Source organism: Ambystoma mexicanum, chromosome 1q (genome assembly GCF_040938575.1).
Source record: "Ambystoma mexicanum isolate Mex_15411 chromosome 1q, UKY_AmexF1_1, whole genome shotgun sequence".
NCBI lineage: Eukaryota > Metazoa > Chordata > Amphibia > Caudata > Ambystomatidae > Ambystoma > Ambystoma mexicanum.
The window spans coordinates 21,297,966-21,315,566 of NC_090922.1; the positions used below are offsets into that span (position 1 = coordinate 21,297,966).

Sequence of the window (17,601 nt, forward strand, 5' to 3'; positions counted from 1 at the left end):
TACATAAATACCCAAGTGCAGCTCCTGCCCCTGGGAGGTACATAAATACCCAAGTGCAGCTCCTGCCCCTGGGAGGTAGATAAATACCCAAGTGCAGCTCCTGCCCCTGGGAGGTACATAAATACCCAAGTGCAGCTCCTGCCCCTGGGAGGTACATAAATACCCAAGTGCAGCTCCTGCCCCTGGGAGGTACATAAATACACCAAGTGCAGCTCCTGCCCCTGGGAGGTACATAAATACCCAAGTGCAGCTCCTGCCCCTGGGAGGTACATAAATACCCAAGTGCAGCTCCTGCCCCTGGGAGGTACATAAATACCCAAGTGCAGCTCCTGCCCCTGGGAGGTACATAAATACACCAAGTGCAGCTCCTCCGGGTATTTTTGTCTCTGGCGGTCTACTGGTGGATCAACCAGTACGTATGTGCCCTTCCCACCCCATGCATTCCTGCTACGGCAGCCTCAGGGTTGGGGGCCTGGCGTGGGGCACTACTTTAGTGGCAATGCACTGGAACCAGGTGATCTTCAAGGAGGGGTAATTTCACAAAGAACAGATTTTATTTCGCAGCTAGTTTTGGATACCGTGGTCTTGTTGATCCCGAAGGGCTTAACCCACCGATGGAGGCAGGCAGAAAAAAAAGCTCGCCACATTGTCATCCTCCCCATAAAACTGCATCTCACAGCCACCAGCAAAAAAAGCACACGAGGAATAGATCGCATTCCTGCCAGATGCACCGCCTGCTCGCCCTGAGCCTGCACCTTTGGCTTTGCTGATTGCTCTCCGTCCGGACAACAGCATCTCCTGGTGTGCCTATTCCTCAATTGGTCTCTGCAAATGTTCCCTTAGCGGCGGCTCCTACTCCATGCGGGGATCAAACCCCTGAGCAGCTTCCTGCTTCCTTTAACCTCCAAGAGATGGAGCAACATCAAGAGACCTCTAAGAAGTCGCTCCTGTCCAGGTATGATGGGTATTCTTGAAAGCATCCAGGCTGATGTACTTGGATATCCTGACCAACATCTGTATGAGTCGGTCCCTTGAGGGTCCTGGAAGGCATGGAGTAGATTCTAGCCCATAATAGGGTCAGAATGTGATTCTCTCCATCAATGTCAGAGAACGATAGATTGAGACATTGCCAGGTCCTTCCCTAGACTTGCCTTCCATTGTTGGAGAAACCCAGGCTGCTGTTGGCATGTGAAAAGAAGGATTCAGATTGTTTTTTTTTGTAAATAATTCTTTTTTGGATGTATTTATTAAACAAGTAAAGTAAATAAAAGAGAGACTGGAACAGGCAGTAATACAGTACCATGCACTTTCCAAGCCACCTTCCTTTCAGAGCAAAGCAGTGTGTTTCCCAGATAAAATAGGTACTCTACGCAACTAGAATTCACAAGACAACTCTCATCCTACAGATCCCTCAACACCAAAATCCCAGCCCCTACCCAGTGGTCGAAGTGTACGGAAAGAAGTAGTGGAACTATGTTCCCTAGTGGCCTGCACTGCTCCCCACAGACCCCATCGCCGCGCCTCCTCCCATGCAGAATAAAAACCCCAAAACACATATGCCTAATCTACAAGGAAACGTCCTATGCAGTGCACTGAAAGTGCAAGTTACAACCTCTTCCTACACTTTTATTTTAAAACGAAACCGTTCCGGAACGGTTTCTTTTTAAAATAAAAGTATAGGAACGGTAAAACTTAATTAAAAGAAGTAGAGGTGCACCACTCCTGCCTGCTCCCGCCCACTGCCCCTACCTCCCCTGAACCGTCCGCAAAACCATCCCTTGAAGGCCAGTGAATGGCCAGTGAATGAAGAAAGAAAATATACATTTGGCTCCAAGCAGCACATACCTTCCACCCCATTATATATCCTCCTCCGTAGCTGGCAGTCTCAGCCCACCTCGTGCCTCATTTCCCATCACCCTCACTGAGCAATATTTGCCCTTTCTGCCCACAAATTCCCCCCCCCCCCACTTTCCCTGACTTACTTTCTGTGCATCCTCCACCACCTCAATGCAACGTAACCAAATCCAATGATCTGGGTTTTTGTAGAGATAGGGAGTTCGTGGTGTAACTGGGAATGATGGACCCCCACTATGCCATAAAGATAACAACAATCTACTCAGAACTTACAATATCATCAAAAAAGGATGTGCCTGAATGGCAAGAAAACTGAGCTGATGCTTTTTGGGTCCGCTCAAACCAGAAATTCCCTCCCCCCAGACTGCACCCATTTTAAGATTGAAGACACTAATATCAAAGTACTCGAGAAAGTGAAAACCTTGGGCATGATGATGGAAGCATCCCTAGGAGCAGACGCTCAGACATAATACATAAAAATAAAACCTGCAATTACTACTTAAGGCTTCTCCAATCCATCAGACCACACCTCCCAGAGAACAACTGCGCTACCGTGGCTAGGGCAACTTTTCTATCCCGCCTAGACTACGGTAATGCATCAATGGTAGGAGCTAACAAAAAAAGCTTGCGGTGTATCAGATCATTCAAAACAATGCGGTCAGGATCATCAAATGCATAACAAAATCCAACCACATTAGTAACTCTAGGAAGGAGCTACATTGGCTCCAAGTGGAAAGCAGAACCCACTTTAAGGCCCTCACAATAGCCCACAGATGTGTTCACGGGAAGGGCCCTGGCTACCTAAAAGCCAAAATATACACTTATGTACCCAGCCGCAGCCTTAGATCAATGGACCAAAACAAGATTGCAGTAACCACGCACAAACATAAGTTAGGGCTAGGTAAATCCTTCCTAGTCATCACAGCAGGTATTTGGAATAACCTGCCGCCAAAGGAAAGAACCAAACTACCTATGTTTTCGTAAACTAGTGAAAACTCATCTCTTTGACTAAACCTACGTTCCCAGACTAAGCTGAAATTTAGAGCCCCTCACAGTACTGTCCTGTCACTTTTATGTGTGTCTCCTGTGTACTTGTATCTGCGCCCGAGACCTGCGGGTTACCGGCGCATTAGAAATTAATAAATAAAATAATAAAAACTGGCCAAAAGCTTCAAATCCCACACCACACTAAGCATCCATCTCACCCGGGATTGTACCTGCCAGAAAAAAATAAGGAGCCCATAATGAGGTCACGGCGTGTGCCATAAGGAAAGCTTGCCACTACCACCCCTTTCCGACCATATTTCCCACAAAACCCCTAAGGTGGGATGATTTTTAACCACCCTGGGTGGTTTAACAAAGTAGTGCCCACAAAGTCAGTCAGACAGAGGGGGCAGCCTGATACTCTGAGAGAAGTCCAACACCTTGATGTCCTGTTTGGTACAGACTCCACTAAGACACACAACTGTAAGTGAAATTATCTGGCAAAGAGAACACTGCCTTTCTCTGTGGGCAACGTGATGATTATAAGTGCAATCCAGGTTCAGCATCCTAGGGGAGAGGTGTTAGGAAATAGGGACGCTGCCCTCCCCCAAATCCAATTTTCTAAACAGTTATATTTAACGATATAAAACGTTATTTCAAAAAAGCAGCCACAACACCTGCAATAGTCTGGAGGCTGGAACACTACAACCAACCTATGTGTATAACAGTATGCAGGAAAAAGTCCAGACATTGTTGCTCTGTGGATTAGGTTTATAGTATGACACTACTCAGTCCATGAATTGAACAGATTGTACAACAATCATTTGGCAGAGCCAATTATGATATACATCCATCAAAAAACCATAATCAAAGAACCATTCATTGGAATGGCGAAAAAAACAAAACATAACTGGGAGAAATATTCACATATGCAAAGAATTCCAGGCAAAGACATCCAATCGCCCTAGGCAAGAAACATTCCTCTAAGCAAAGAAATCCCTCTAAGCAAAAAGGTCCAACAATAACTCATTGGACAGCACGTGCCAATGTTTCGCCCACCTGGGCTTTATCTAGGTGATTTGCAAAACGTATTTCTTATTGCACAGTAGGATACATGTCAGCACATACATTCGTAATCATCAGTTGAATAATACTCTCACCATCCCATCATTTGCAGTCCTCATGTTTAGACTTGCCTCTATATACTGTTCAGCAGCACTCTGAACCTTGAGTCATTGGGTGTTCACATAAGGATAATATTAACAGGGTTCTTATTACAAAAGTCCTCTTGAGGAGCGGTAGAGCTGATGTTAAGATTCGTTTCCCATAGATCAGCAAGGTTTGTGTCATCTGGTTTATCAAAATTAGGAAATGTCAGTCTTCTGAGCCCTCGAGGTAATTGTACTCCTGGAACCAAATCAGTCTTAGTGGCTGACAATTTGAAATGTTTAAGGACTAACAATTTTGACAAGTTGGTCACAGTGAGATCAAATGGGTTTCCCGTGATCACACACTTTGATTAAGAGGTGAAGCAGGGATTTTCAGCTCAGCCTGCAATTCCTGCACTTGACCAGATTGTTTCCCAGTTGTGTTAAATCAAGGTGCAATTATTTGTGAAAGTTTGACACTTAAAATAATACCCTGGGCACAGTTGCATGTAATGTGAGAATGATTTAAGGGAGATATTTCGAAACCCTGGCCAAGGATGGATAGGGTGGTGGCTGGGTGCCCTGTGGAGGGGATCCTTTGGTTATATAGACGAGATAGGCTCTAGAACACACATATTAGTCAGGTATTGGCAGTGGTGTGCGACAATTGGGACCACCTACTTGAAAGGGTATGTTCATCTACACGTCCATCCCCCTTCACCCTATTTGGGAACCTGCAATTTCAACCAGGGACAGTACACAGAACGTTTAGGCAGTGGCGGAAGGTGGGGTGTACAAAGCTGCAGGATATGATGCAAGAAACCGATATTCGTACTTTTGTGGAATGTAAACAGTTTGTGGGGCTTTCTGAAAAGGATAGATTGGAAAATGATCAAATGAGACATTGGATAGCCAGCTCAGGGGCAAGGCAGCTGCAGGGAGAGAGTTCACAGCGTTTGTAAAATGTATCACCACACACACAGGAAACGGGCAAATGGAGTTGAAAGCTATATTCGATTTTGATGGGAGGGTATTCGGGCCAGGAATGGGGTTACATGCATAGATGGGAAATGACAATGGGGATGGATATCCCAAGAGAACATTGGTAACTTTTGTGGAAGAATATCCCTAAACTGACGAGGTTGATCCAGATTAGAGAAGCTTGGTATAAAACATTGGTTCAGTGGCATTATACCCCAGAGAGATTGCACAAAATGTTCCCGGCAACCCCGGAGAGGTGTTGGAGGGGATGTGGCATGAGAGGGGATTGGAGACATATCTGGTGGGAGATGGGGGAATTCTGGGAGGAGGTCAGAACCCAGATAAAGACAATGGTAACCCCTGACGTAGATTTGACACCAAGGGAATGGATTTGCGGTTTGTTTGATCTGGAGATCCGCCTGCCCACTAGGGCACATGGCAATGCTTTCATGTTAATGATAATAGCGGCATGGCCAGTGATTGCGAAATGTTGGAAACAAAAACGGCCGCCAACGACAAGGGATTGATTGTTTAAATTGTGAGGGTTTATTGCAATGGAATGGATGACATATAACTTGCAAGGGGAAGCCTGGAAATTCCAACAAGACTGGGCAATGGCTTTGGACTTCCTTAAAGAGGACTATGTACGCCAGTGGTGTCCACGCAATCTGAGAATAGTGGACATTATGTGATAGAATTAAATCCCATAGACTACCTGAAATGTGCAAACATACGAAAACACTACTTCTGCTGGGTGGGGGCAGGAGGGAAGATGTGGTTGGGAGCGGGAAGGGGTTAATATTGTTTTATCTAAATGCCAATAAAAACACGTTTCAAAAAGAAAATAATGCCCTGGTTTGTAAACCTGACTAGGAAACACATGGGAACTGAACACGACAATATATTTTTTTTAAACACTACTGAAACATGTTATGCAATAGAATGACTGAAACTCGCTTTTCTGTATAATGAAGGAAAGTATAAAACTCCACAATTACTAATTGATTGAAAAAACTTTGGGCTTTATTACTGTATGTTAAAGCTTCCATGCAACACACAGACTTGCACATTGTTATTCCTGATGTGCAAAAGAACTTTTGAAAAACAAAAAAGTTCTTGTGTCTAATACACATTCCTGAAAATTCACTAGCCAGAGAGAGGCCTGTGACATTTGTTCTCCACTGAAATGGCCATGTGAAAGGGCAAATGGCTAATCAATACCACCAGAATGTGAGAAGACAGCACATTACTAGACAGTGAGATAATAATTGTACAACATTACTCTATCGTCTGCAGGCAAAGCCAGGATTTAAGCTTCAGCAATTCAAATGCCCAGTCTTGAATTAGGCTACCTGATTACTACAACCGAATAAAAGCTTGCTCCTCATTGGGGTGGCTGTCAGTTTTTACAACCCTCTTTTGGAGGAACCAAGCTTAGATTTGCACCATGCCGATACTATGTTAGTCTTTATGACGAGCGCTTTCTGCTGCATGGATGTTGTTAGCACGAAAGGTGTTCCTCTCATCAAAAAATATACATTCCGGTTTATCAACCCCGGAGAGCTGGAGTCACCCGCTACAGAATGGTGTGCTGTGTGGGGCGCATGAACACAGGTATCTGCAACACGTGCTTCACACACAGAGGTGACTTCTGATCTATAGGGGCACTTAAATGAATTCATATGCAATTCAACTTTGGAAATTTCACATGACCAATATATTCTCCACAGAAAAGCAAAAATGCTGCATGACTTGTGTTACAGTGAACACACGAACTGTATGTACTATAGTGAACACAAAAAGCATTACATGATTCATTCCGATCAGAGCGTATTAGCCAACAGCCAGGCAGCAGGCTCTGAGCTTACAGCTTCAACGTTACACAATATCATAATTTAGGTTTTGTAAAAAATAGGCACTGACTTCCTTGTAACAGGCAGCACATAGAGAAGCCTCCACTTACTGCTGAGGCATTGTTACAGGCTTCTGGGTGCAAGGCAAGATGTGCCAGGGCCAGAAAGCCTCCGTGCTGAAGCTCCCTGTTTTAGGGCAACACTTACCTAGAGCCAAATTAGATGACATTTTCTAGCAAGCAGTAGAGGATGGTAAACTCGGGGTGCTGCTCAGGCTAGAACCTTGAAGTGTACATCTAAACAAGGCTTTCAGAGCTCCTTCCTATGGCGGGGGCAGGGCTCGAGTTGGAGGGGCGGTGCTCTGTCTTTTCTTAATTTCAAGGGGTACACCCTGCTCAGGCTCAGCAGCACCAAGAGCAGCCCTTACTACAAAGCGACTCTGGTGCTGGACTTATCAGAAATCCGAAGACCCCATGGAAACTAAGTTAATTGACGAATTCAATTTTTTTTGTTGCTACAAACTCCTTTAAGGTATTGGAGGCCTACTCTGGATCGGAAAATACTGACTTATTTTCAGCTTGACTGGCCCCTCCCGTTCGGTCCTGGTGTGCTGCTAATTATCTCTGCCTTAATGCAGGTAAGACAGAGATCGTCCTCATCGGGACCCCTGCTGTCGTTTTCCCACTTTCACCCTGACTGACCATCCTTATTCCTGCTCCCTTACCCACTAGTGAGGCAATAATTCTGGGTGTCATCTTCGACTCTACTCTCTTCTTCTCTTCTCACATCTCGGACATGTCCAGAAAGTCCCACTACCAGCTGCAACTTCTCAGATGCATTCTACCTTTTCTCACCTTCCTCCAGATGCTCCTGTTTCCAGAGCCCTGGTTCTCTCCAGACTTGACTACTGTAACAGTCTCTTTATCAATCTTCCTACTTCTACTCTCCGACCTCTTCAACTTATCCAGAACAGAACCGCAAGACTTATCCTGGCCTCAAGCCCAGAGACTGCATCTCTCTGGTGCTGAAATCCCTCCACTGGCTCCCCATGGCTGCAAGGATCAAGTTCAGGTTCCTCTGCATAATCCACAAGGCTTTCTGGGGCCTGGGGCCCTACTATCTACAACGCTCTCTTCCTAAATACTCTCCCTCCAGAGCCCTCCACTCGGCCTCCTCCAACTCTCTGCGGGTGAGATGTTTTTCCAAACAGAGATTTGGGGGTAGATCCTTATCCTCTGCAGGTGCCTCTCTCTCTGGAACAGCCTACCTACCTCTCTCTGTCTTGAGCCAGACATCCTTAAGTTTTGGAAACACCTCCGGACATTCCTCCTCTCTTCCTCTTTCTCTCTCCCTTTCCCTGGCTAACCTTCTCTCTTCTCATGCTTTCATCCCTCATTCTCTTCCCCAATCTGCTCAGCCAGCTGACTGTTCACCTGGTGCACCTCCAGAGCCTCACAGGTCCCAGGCTCCCCCACCAGCCCTGCACTTGCCTCCGGGCCTCCGCACTCTGGCTTGCATTACTGCACTCGGAATACATTCCATGAGAGTGGCAGCCACTCTGCACTTAACCCTGACCCTGTTGGACTGGCCGCACTTGTCCCCCTCCCTCACATTTCTTTCTGCACACTTGCACGACCTTGAATGTACTAGGCTTAGCATGTTTGTCTGTCCTGTCCTCCTCTATCTCCCCCCACCCCGCAGCTGGTTATTCCTGCATTGGTACATTGATGACCTACCTTTTTTGTACAGTATGTTTCCTCTCCCGCTCCACACGCCCCTTTCCCCCGGCCCCCACTCTTTGTCACGCACTTATACTAGTATAAATGCCCCAGCCTAGTATGCTAGTGATTGCTGTTAGATCATTTGGAATCTTCAAGGCCTAAGAATGACAACGTTATCCCTTTGTTCTCTTCCTGCCTTGAAGCACTTTGAAGCACCTCACTTGTGTATAAGTGCTTTACAAATATACAATTACAACTTGAAGGGGAGTTGGAGCTGAAATGTCTTAAGACCTTGTTTTTGGTTATAATCACTTCTCTTTGACAATTAAAGGACTGCTGAGTGGCGCTGATCCAGCACTACAATTTCTACCTTGGCGGTAGGGGGGCGGAGGGGCGCCTGCTTCTTCCTGTCACACTTTTGTCACTAAAGTTTTACCTTCATTTGATTTAGCCATGAATTGATTCTGCCCAAGTTGGCCTTCGGGAGTCTGCAATTGCTGATCCGTCAACTAGAGGTGTGACGTCATCTTGTTCTGACATTAGTGGTGTGTACTTGTCTGAGATCTGCTGTGTAGCCACATAGATATTACCTTCTAAGTTTGCCAAACAACACGTGCTTCTTATTGTAGCTTCTGTTATGACAATGTGTGGCACAGGGACGTCATTTAGGGGTCACCAGAGGTCGCAACTGCAACCTCTGAGGTCTCCCTTGTGACCTCTAGAAAAAAAAGAAAAAAAAACGTTTTTTTTTTGTAATGCAAGCTCATGGGCTGTGGCCAGCCCCATGTGGCTCTTTAGTTCTGGAGTGGCTGGCTTTCTTATTAAAGCCCCTTAAAAAAAGAAGAAAAAGAAGAAAAGGAGTGACACAAGTCTAACACTTTCAGCACCGACCCTAAATAAGAAATATTAGGAATACCAAATAATGTGTCTTTCTGGAATTCTATACAATAATTGCTAGACTCATTAAAGGTTTATTTCAGGCACACTCCAGGGGGTGAGTCACTGATTTAGTCTGTTCTAAAATGCCTCAACTCAGCCTTTCCTCCTTCTGAGGTCGATAAATGAGTACCAACACAGGTTGGGTGATATTGGGTGTATTTTTTTTTCTATATAAAGCGCTTAAGCGTAAGTGCTACATAATAACACATCATTATCATTTGGTCATGGACGTCTGCTTGCATTCACAGTAATTTGGTAACATGGGCCTATACACACTGATCTTAACGATACATATGGCGATCCATTCTTGTATGAAATGTACATCACATTATAGTGATATCGTAACCATATTTTTTGTAGTGTACAATGCTATGTGATAGTACTTCCTGTTTTGTCAATGGGTGAAAGGTTGTGTTCCATCGCATCCCGCGATTTCAATTCGGGGTGGGAGTCAAATGACATCAATTCCTGTGATGTCACCAGGGGTCAAGGGTCATGTGATGTTACTTCCGCTACCCCTGGTATTTTGGTGAAATAACGTCCCTGGTGTGGCACTGGGAGGATCCTCACATTATCGAGGCTGGAACAGCAAAGCAGGCTGCTGGCCTGATTCCTTACTAGCAATCTTCATTCCTCCGAGCCCTTCGCTTCTTTGTCCCAATCTGTGCCCCACGTTTCCTTGCCACCGTCAGCCTTTACTGGAATTGTTATGGGCCAATGGGCCTGGACATTTCAAAGCCTGGAGCGCTGGGTGGCGCACACTGAGAGAGACTGGCTTTAACAGACTTTTGTCAGCCATGCACAGCTGACCCTCCCTCACCATCCTGCTGCACGGATACACACGCCCACATGGCTCGAACCCCACCCTGCCTGATTTTTCGAATGAAACCCACTTACTTCCGATTTCGTCCTCCGGTCACCTACTTCCTTCCCTCTTGGGTCATGTCTCTCTCTCCCAACCCCCTTCTACACCAAGACATGGTTCCCGCATCACCACTCAAAATACAGCCCCTATTTTCTCTGCTATGACAGGAAATGTGGTTACCATGGCAACCATGTTTTCTTAACTAGATCAGCCAGTTGTAGAAACGTGTAAACACTTATGTGTATATCTCTTTGTGTACGTACATTTTTACATTCCACTCCACCCACTCTCTCTACTTAGCCGTTAAAAGGGGTACCCAGAAAATATATATATATTTTATCCATGATGAGCTCACTGGGCAAGATTCTGAACAAACAGTGCAAATGAAAGGAGCGCAGAGAATGCGCAGGTTTCATTTGCGCTATCCTCAGATATGCTCAGGTCCCCTTATTCATAAAGGTGACCTGGGCACTCCTAGAGGGGCTTGACAGTGGCGCAAAGATGCGCTGTCGCTTCCCCTTGCATATATTAGTGTCGGAGTGACATTAATGTACAACAGGCTCACGGGCATATCAGACTGCCAGGCGTTAACGGGCCTGTCTAAGTGAAATGACAAAAGCAAAAAAGCCTTCCCATCCCTGTTTGGGGGTTGAAAATGCTAGTGTGACAGTCACAGTTTAACCCGCAATTCATGACAGGGTCAGAAATGACACATCCATGATTAGCGCTTCCTCCTGCAAAAGGCACAAGGTGGTGCCCCGTGTTTCTGTGCTTTTTAAAAGCGCCCTTTTGTGAATTTGGGATGCGTTTGAAATGCCCAGAGAAACTTTTTGCGCAAATGCACAAAGGGCATCTCAATGCGCTTAAACAGATGCACTTTGAGAATTGGGCTGATACTTTTGTTGTTGCACGTGAGGAGGAGCGCTATCTTATCTCCTCACGTGCACAAAAACGTTTGGAGAAACTGGCCCACTGTGTGCAGTAAAAACAAAGAGGTGATGGCTGGAAAGTTTAGAATGAATCTTAACCTCTGGCATTGCTCTGGGCAATCCTTCAGACCATCGTTCACCGTGTATTATTTCCCGGCAATGGAGCTGAGTGATTTTAGTGACAAAATAAACCCCAAGATTAATGGTAGGGTGATATATAAAGGTGATCGTAATCACATTTTCTTTTTTGACCATGCCAAAGTGTTTTTATCCATGATGTTTCCAATTTTCCAAATATAACGGCACCACGGCACAAGACCATTACTTTCATGGTCAGCTAGACCACAAATGAGTCCTGTGATTAACTGCTGGCCTGCCACCCATATAACTTTTAAACAAGACACCCACGTGAAATGCAAATGAAGTTTCACGGTCTCCAGATGCAAAAAAGAAGGCGACCCACACGGAGGTGGGTGAATTTGATCTCACGCTGTGTCTGGGTGCGACCCCACGTGGATGGGGAGCCAAACCTTAAGATGAGCTTGCTAGCATGCTGCCTGTATGTGTCTGTCCATCATTTAGGTGCACATTCCTCCAACAGGCAATACATGCCAAAAAGTGAGAATCCAGAAGGTTTGCTGTTCTTTTTGGCCCCCAAATAAATTGCTTTTGCCATTTTTGCTGGTGGATGTCATGCTCGTTCCAGCCAGACACACTCACTCTGGCCACCAGAGCGGCATGCCAAGGGCCAACTCTTCGGAAGTCACGCTCTCCGTATCCCCGAAATCTTGCTGTACAAAGGCTGGGGTCGATGGGAGCAATTCTCATGAACCCAACCATCCAACAAAGTCTTTGTCCTACAGATGCCTCATCGGCTCACCAGCATCAGGGACGCGTGCACTTAGGCAATATCTAGACTACTTGTAAAAAGAATCAATAAGGCGTATATGGAGAGAGCAAATGAGTAAATCATTATTTTGGGTACATGTTTCAACCCTCTGTAACCGAGCAGAAGCCATGATCTGTGAAACAGCGGTGGATGAAGCTCCCAGGAGAAGTGCTATATCCATCACACGCCTACAAGGTTATGAGTGCTGCCCAAGGCAATACTGTGACACGCTTCCTCTCTCGGCTGGTTTGGCGAAGGATTCTTAAGCCGAACAAGGGCAGAGAGCACATGTATTACACATCTCAGTGGGACAAGTTACATAGGCAATGTATGAGTGGAGGACTAGGAGAAAGACAGCTGAGAGGATACTGGATGGCTGACGGCGAACACTGCACAGTAGATTCCTTAGTCTGCATGGGAGATGGAGCCTCACCCCCACTAAGTCCAACAGGAAGATTGACCGAGCTAGTCTACGATAGATATTTGGGGATTCTTAAAACCAAGAGCAGACACCAAGCACCATATTGGCAGCCTGGTGTAGATATGGTGGTGGAAATAGTGTACAAGGACTGTCTGAATTTAATATCGGTGACAGAGTTGGTAACAGTCCCCCATGGAAAGGTTTGGAGGCTGTAGTTCAGGTGTAAGATGGTACTCATCAATCACTTCTCTCAGTGGCCTGCGATGGAGTAACCACTGGTAATTTCAACACAACGATTACCAATAATTTGGATGGCATGTTACACAGGGAAGGGTTTCGCACCACAAAAAAGAGATTTATATTTTCCAATCCAATATGTTTCCTAGGTTTAGGTGTATCAATGTCATAGCATCTGATGGAAAAACATGGGAATGATAAAGAATTATGTTAATACTTAATAACGTAAATTAAGTGGACTTTTCTTTCAGCAGGTAAGGAGAGTGTGTGAGATTTATTATGTCTGCATTGTGTCAGACTGTGTTGTAATGTGAGGATGAGATGGCAGAGGGTATACTTGATTGTGTTGAGTGGCAAGTGAGATGCTGAACCTTTCATTGAATGTTATGTTGAGGATCTCTTTTCGAACCATGGTGGGAAGGGGAAGCTGGTGGCACATTTTGCTTTGCATACATTTGATTTTCTTTTAAATCCGTTTATTTCATTGGCAGATTCATTAGGTTTGCCTGGGAACAGTGTCACAAATCAAATGTTTAGCATGGAATTTACAACACGTTACCAGGTGTAAATATTTTACATTTTGTAAGATGATTTGTGGTGCTACTCCAAAGTAAATGTCCAACTGAGTACATGACACATCACCTATAGCAATCTAAAATCATCAGCCTGCAGCTGAGAGAAGTATGGCATGTTGCCTTCTGACACAGTGGAAAAACCTAGACAAACAGTTATATTCTAGGAATATAGTCATGTGACAAGTACCGCTGCCTCTGCAATACAGGAGATTCTAAAAAAGGCAATGAAACGAATGTGACATCAGCGAGAAGTAGCCGTCAGCAACAGGTAGAGTACGGGGCGAATCCAGTCTTCTTCGCCAGTCAGCTCACGGATTTTGCAGAGAGTGATTCCTGTTCTTTTTTTTTCCTAACTTTTGCTGTGCAGCTTGGTGAACTTTGAAGAAGCTGCAGCCGCAACTGACCACAGGAGTGAAGTGGAGTGGAGTACTGGCGCTTTAATTGTTAAACACATCTACCCTTCATAATGTGATTGGAGGCGCTTAGCGCCCGCGCGTGAGTCCGAGGCGAGTCCAGTCCTCGCCAGTCATCGCCGAGGAGTCGCGAGGCAGTATGGCCTCCATATCATCATCCATAGAGGCGGACATCAACTCTAGAGTTGGAGGTTCAGTAGCCTGCCCTCATACGAGAGCGACTTCCCGACTTCCACAACATCAGTGAGAGAGACCTGTAAAGGCTCATGCACAACCCAAAGAAAGAGGTAATACACTTGACAGTCCCAGAAAATCTGCAACATTGTGTAATGAAAGTACTGAGAGACAAGAGGCCGGACGGAGGGACGGAGGGAGGGAAGGAGGTATGGCTGTTGCCCACAACGAACATGGAAATATTGTGTTAGCAGGCACAGGGACAACAGCGGAGACAACACGTGAACCGCAAACAGGGCTCAGCAAACAAAGATATGAAAACAATGCCCGCACACAAAACGATGAAAACGATGTAAGCGAAAAGCGGAATAAGGACACTGACCCGGCTTCGCCATCAAGCGAAAAAGCTGGGGACAGACAGTCAGTCAATGAAAAGGATGGAAAACGGGAAGTAATAAATCAGATGGCAAAAAAAGCCATCGGCCCATTTAAACGTGACAGACGCCGAACTCACAGACCTAGGAGTGATTATGGACGCACAATATGAAAACAGAAGCGCCATAAGAGCGGAATTAGATGAGACTAGGGAAAGGAGTATCAATTTAGAAAGCAATGAAGGGGGCTTTAACATGACAAAAGGAGTGAAAGACAGAGGGCAAATAACAGAAACAATTAACGCGTGCAGTCAGAAAAAACAACTGCTGACGAAAAGAGTGAAAAGAGCGGAAACCTCGCGGAAAACGATAGCGAGTCTAGCAGTCAAGACCTGGACGAATCCATCTATTCAGATGCATCGGAAATAATCTTAACAAGTGACAAAGGTGAAAATCACGATGTAGGGAATAGCAGAAGTACTCAAGAGGTTGCGGCTAACACAAAAGAAATAGAAGGAACCACGCAATACACAAATATTGACGACCAAGATCACTCAAAGACATTAGAAGGGAAGACCAAACAGGACGAAAAAAACAAAAATAAATCACTAAGAGATACAGGGACAAACGAGAAAGAATACGGAAAGTTGGAATCCTTAATAAAACAGAGGAGCCAGAAAAGAGAAATAATACAGAAAGACGGGAATGAATCACTCAGACAGGTAAACCGTCTACTGCAATTAGCAAAGAACAAACATCAGTCGCCCCTAATAGGGAAAATGATCATAGAAAGGTGCTGCAATCAGGAAATCTCAATCGCAGAAGTGATTGGAGTACAGGAATGGAGAGAACAATTTATAAAAACAATGGAAGGAAAAACAACACAGGGTACAATAAACGAGAAACGACCTGTAAACGGACACAAAAGCAGTCCAATGCTAATAAGAGGCCAAATAAAGGATCTTGGAGCCAGACCAAAAGTATATGACATCCCACAAACAGAGCGAATATGGAAAAACCCTAACCTGGGAACAGGACTTCGGCTGGTCTTCAACGCAAAAAAAGTAGATATCTCGATGTTGTCACCTCAAGACAAAAGATGCTGGCAATCAACGTTTGCCTCGAAGAGCCGGATCCAAAACCAACCCACCCATGATGGGGAAAAGTCTATTATCAAGGGTAAGCTTGTAACAACCTCAACACAAACGGAAGAGCGAGAAACCTCGCCACTAAGAACAAGTCAAAATAGAGAAAAAAACGGAAGTAATAACAAAAACCCAACAGAAAAAGATGAACAGAGTCGGCAGAACAAAGATATATCAAGGACTTACTCGGACTTCTCCACTGATATAGGAACACAACTACAGAACAACGTCATGGCAGCTCTAACCATCTCGTTGGCCCCGTACATGAAATTGTACGAATCCATCAGCGAAAATGTAAAGGACAACAATGCACTTCCTAGCGCTCATGCTAACAAAGCTAACAGCACAAGAAATTACTGCTCTAAAAATTGAAGCACGGTTAAATCACAAAGCAGAAACCTCTGCAGCGTGGCAACGAAGACTATTTGACCTAGAGAGTGGATACAGACAGGAGAAAGTCCAATTGACCAATGCATTGCTAGAGTCACTAAAATGGATGTGCAAAACAGTAGAAAATGCAGAGCGAAACGACAAAACCCTTAGTCCAGAGAAAAAGACTAGACACATAGACGACAGGGAAGACGCACAAGACTTGCGTGGAATGCATCCTCAAAACAAAGAAACACAACAGCATTGCACAGAAAATATGGCCGAAAGAAAAGCAAATAAAGATGTGGTTAATAAGAGGAAAGCCCAGCGGAACAAAGGACTGGTAAAAGAACAAAGCTCTAGAAATAGAGCTGAAAGCAACAATCTCCAGGAAAAGGTTGAGGACGTAACCATCAAGGTAGCCACAAAGAACAACGTGAGCTTGAACAAAGACGACTCCTTGATTGAAATGGGAGAAAGTGGAGGAAAGGAGAGCAACATAAACAAGGATGAGCAATACCCTGTATTTGGCTGGGGACCCAAAAAAACAAGGGAGAAAGCTCTAAAGGTGCACAAAGAAAAAAAGAAGATGGAAAAGAATTGAGTAAGCCGAAACACACGAAAACGGCCCAGAGTAATCTAAAGAAAGGAGCAAGAGCCTTCTTCCGGAACAGAAAACCAGCAATAGATAATAGAAAACAGCCAGCGAGTGAAGAAAATGGCCGACTATCACGAGTGATCCCAAAACAAAGTGAAAGATAGGTCAAGATCATAAATAATGAGGAAGAAAGTGAATTGGAGTCGATAAACGGCTCAAGAGACTTGATTGAAGATGCCTCTTATTACATTGAAGAGGCCGCTAACAGCTCTACGCTAAGCCCAATGGAAGATGGGGAGATACTTCAAACAAGTCAGAAAGAACCAAGGTCGGAACCTATAGGGAAAAATGATTGTGAGAATTCACATATGGACTCCGAAGAGGAAGAGTGCACAGTACGAAAAGGGTTCTTAAAAATGGACGAGAAAAGAAAATTAATAAACAGAGAAAAGACACAAAAAGAGGAATCAGAGATGAAGATCGAATCCTCCAGAAAGAACTACAAGCCATGGAATCCAAAGCAACCTCGCACGGAGCAGAGCCACAATCATGAGATAAGACACAAGCAGGGTCACTCGGTGAAGAAGGTTCTGATTGAAAACTTGTTCGCAGAAAACGAGGACAAAAACCTGAACCAAAAAAATGTGATGTCTTTACTTCACTGTGTGGCAAGACTGAGAAAATTGAGAAACGAAGATATAGCAGTGGTTGAATACATCGGCGAAGACAGAGTCGATAAAGTGATTTTACATCTGAAGTCGACTTCAGACAAAGAGCTAATTTTAAGAGAAGGGAAAGAACTGTTGAAAAGAGGTTATGAAGTTCGAGAAATATACAGGAATAAAAACCTGGAGGATAAGAAAAAAGAATCAATTATTCAAGAACAGAGGAAGACGACAAAGGTTACAGAGGTAACAAAAAAAGTGGTGGAAAATCATCAAAAAGAAAACTTCAAAATAACAGTGGCAAATTCCAACTTGAAGTCAAAAGAGGAGGAAAGAGAAGAGGCAAGAAAAAGAGAGGTTAAAACCGGAAATAGAAAAGACAGCTTGAAGAGAGACGTAGAGCTCCAAGAAGACTGGGAATGGCTGGCGAGTACTTTATCGACAGAAGGAAACCGTCAATAGCAAAA

At 44.7% G+C, this 17,601-nt stretch overlaps 1 protein-coding gene across 3 annotated transcripts in view; it reads right to left on the reverse strand.

Annotated features, from left to right (window-relative positions):
- PEA15 (proliferation and apoptosis adaptor protein 15) overlaps positions 1-17,601 on the reverse strand; it is a 645,553-nt gene that overhangs the window by 303,914 nt on the left and 324,038 nt on the right. Inside the window, exon 1 of one of the 3 annotated variants that reach the window (XM_069635436.1) lies at positions 10,378-10,398. The exons of the other annotated variants lie outside the window; for them this stretch is intronic. The gene's annotated coding sequence lies outside the window, so the exon portion shown is untranslated. Of the gene's footprint in view, positions 1-10,377; positions 10,399-17,601 lie in introns of those variants that run through there. 3 annotated transcript variants of the gene reach the window in all.